We start from the raw sequence: 3,240 nt of genomic DNA, 5'->3' as shown, positions 1-3,240 counted from the left end.
TGTATGCTCTTCACTCTGTCTTGAATGTCTTCCCGTCTATTTCCCATCGTTTTCTTTAAAACTGAGGTAATTGACATATGACATAGTAGTTTCAGGTGCCCAACATAATGATTCAATATTTTACATATTGTGAGATGATCAAGAGAAATGGTTAACCTCAGTCCCCATACATAGTTACAATTTTTTTTTCTTGTAAGAGGACCTTTAAGATTTACTCTCTTAGCAACTTTTAAATATGCAACACAGTATTAACTGCAGTCACCATGCTACACATGACATCCCCGTGACATTTCTTTTATACCTGGAAGTTTGTGCCTACTGACCCCTTTCATCTACTTCTCTCCACCACCCCCACCCCAGCCCCATAACACACAACCGCCAGTCTGTACTGAGTTTGCTTTTCAACTTTTCTGTAAGCCTGAAACTATTTTAAAAATAAAGCAATTACAAAAGCACTCATAACTTTGCAGTCTATTATGTTTTGTTTTAAGACAAGCGGTGCTTTAATGATGCTTTCTATCTACTGTTAGTGTGAAATTTGTGGCTAAGATGGCAATTTTTGCAGATTTGAGCTCAAACCTAATGAATTTAGCCACTGTCAAGCCAAATGTCTGAGACTTTGACTACTCAGGAGAGTTAATGGAATAGATAGAAGAATTAAAAATTGATTGTAAATAAAGGCTGGCTTAAGGGTTTTAAGCGGAGGATGCAAGGTCAAGCTAATGTTAGAATAGGTTAAATGGTGGCTGGATGATATTTCTGCATTTGACACATGAACTGAAATCGTTTGTTCTAGAATGCTTATTCTTCACCTGCTGCTTCTCCCTACTCTGCCTTTTCCTTTTGCGGTGCTAGTGTAGAAACTATAGAAATCGTCAGGGAAATAAAATGAACATAACTTCATATCTCTCCTATGAATGTCGAGTGAGAGAAAATATAGTCGCGAAGTGGCCTGTGGGCTTTTTTCATCTTAAAACGCTTCGGGAACCTAAGCTTGCAGTTGGTGCGCGCCAGCACTGTGCTACTGCTGCCAAGAAAGTTGAAATCAGAGTGTAGCGCCTAGAAGAGGAGATGAGGGTTTTCCCCTGTTTGTCCCGGAATATTCTTTTTCGTTCTGAACACTGTTCCATTGTTAAACACAAGACTCCAGCAAAGGATTATTGAGCAGACGTGGCCCTTGCCTCAAAACTGCAGTGGAATTGAGTAACTTATAGTCAGTGAGATCAGCATTTTTCCACGTAATTCAGAGCTCAGATCATTGGAGTTAGCTTTGGTTTCTCCCTGTCCTCCATTTTCAGTTTTTCAATGTATTTCTGTGTTAGTCAATGTGTTAATTATCTCTTGCAGTGTATCAGATTAGCCGAAAGCATAGTGGACGAAAACACCGAGCACTTATTATCTCACATACTTTCTATGGGTCGGGAATCCAAGAGCAGCCTAACTGTCTCTGTGTCTCATGAGGTTGCAGTCAGGATGATGACGGGGCTGCGGGATCCTCTTCCAGGGAGGCTCACTCAGAGCCGGGCGAGTTAACGCTAGCTGCTGGCGGGAGGCCGGCCTGCTCCAGTGTCCTCCTGGTGTGGCAGCTGGCTTCCCCCAACGTGAGCGATCCAAGAGAGGGCGTCCCCATGCTTTTCATGACCTAGTCCTGTCAGAAGTGAGTTATTAATTCCAGCTCACACAAAAGGGAAGGAACTTAACCTCCATCTCTTAAAGAGGGGGCTAGAAGAATGTGTCGACACAAGATGAAACGGCCACAGTCAGAATGGGTGAGGTTGTGTTGCAGTTACAAACTATCCAAACTCTTTGTGGCTTAAAACAACAAAGGTTTGTTTCTCGTCGTGCTCTTGTCCAGTGTAGAGACTCAGGCTAATGAGGCCGTTCCCATCTGTAATGTTTCTGGGCAACATGCAGGGAGAAGGGAAGGTAGAGAGTCACACGTGTTCTTAAAGACATCCATTCTGAAGCGACACCTGTCACCTTGCCTCATATTTCGTAATCCAGAAAGCAAGTTGCATGGCCACACCTAACCTCAAAAAGGTGGGGAGACGGAACCCGACTTTGTACTTAGGAGGAGGAGAATCAGAAACATCAGTGAACAGCAGTAAGGATTTCTGAAATTGCCACGTTCTCACTTTTTTTTTACAATTATTTGTACATTTACCTTTTCCTTATCGTCACGCTACTAATCTAAGATAATATGTCTGACCCGTCTCCCTACTTTTGTAATTCCCCCTTTCCAGTCAACTGAGTATATTTCTGAAAGATTAAATTTCCTGACATACCATTTTCTCTATGTTAGTCACTTGCTATAGTCAGTATAGTAGCTTCCCAACTGATTATCAAGGTCCGATTTTAATCTTTGGACAACACACAATGTGCGTTACACTCGCGTGCTCCTTCCCATGTTATTTATGTTCAGGCTGTTTCATAGCATAGACCATACTTCCCACTCTTCCCACGCATCCAAGACCCATCTCAGTTATTTGTAGTTAACAGGAAACTTGTCTTCTAGAAAATCAGTGTATCGTTTTCTTGTCTTTCTTGCCATCCTTAATCTTTATTCTTTGTGTCTTATGTTTTAAAAGAAAATTGTTCATCAGTAAATGTTTAATGAGTTCCTACTATATGCCAGACCCCGTTCTAGGTGCCGGGGTGAGAGCAGCAAACAAAACAGACTGCGTTCCATACAGAGTTTATATTTTAGTGTCAGGAAACAGACATTAATGAGAATATTAGAGTTCTAGCAGGTGAGCGGAACTACTAGTAGATTGTGTGTGTGTGTGTGTGTGTGTGTGTGTCAGATCCCAGTTGTCAAGTGGAGAGAGAGGGAGACCTGGCAGCTGCCCAGATGAACTGGAACCCATGGGAATGGACTGGAACCTGCACTGATGTCTCCCTGGTTCCAGGGATTCAACCTTGATGACAGAGGATCTGGTCCTTTGTCACAGACCTAAGAGTTGCTGGCGCTGAAGGAGAAGACGTGGCGGCCCGTGAAGAGGGTACAGAGCTGGCTCTGTCCGACGCCTACGGATGAGCTGGCACGTAAGCGACAGCTAGCCTAAAGCACCGCGCTGACTTCCTGAGTGTGAAGGCCCCTGCTGCTTCGCCTCCGTCTGCCACGTGTCGTGCAGAACGTCTGCGTGGCCCATGCCCACCCGCAGCGTCCAGGGGAGGGGACGGAAACGCAGCACTGGGTCGGCCGGCCGACCACGACAAACAAAGCACGTGGTCCCTTAA

The sequence above is a fragment of the Pteropus vampyrus genome, unplaced genomic scaffold, assembly GCF_000151845.1.
Source record: "Pteropus vampyrus isolate Shadow unplaced genomic scaffold, Pvam_2.0 Scaffold174, whole genome shotgun sequence".
NCBI lineage: Eukaryota > Metazoa > Chordata > Mammalia > Chiroptera > Pteropodidae > Pteropus > Pteropus vampyrus.
This window is presented reverse-complemented; position numbering follows the sequence as displayed.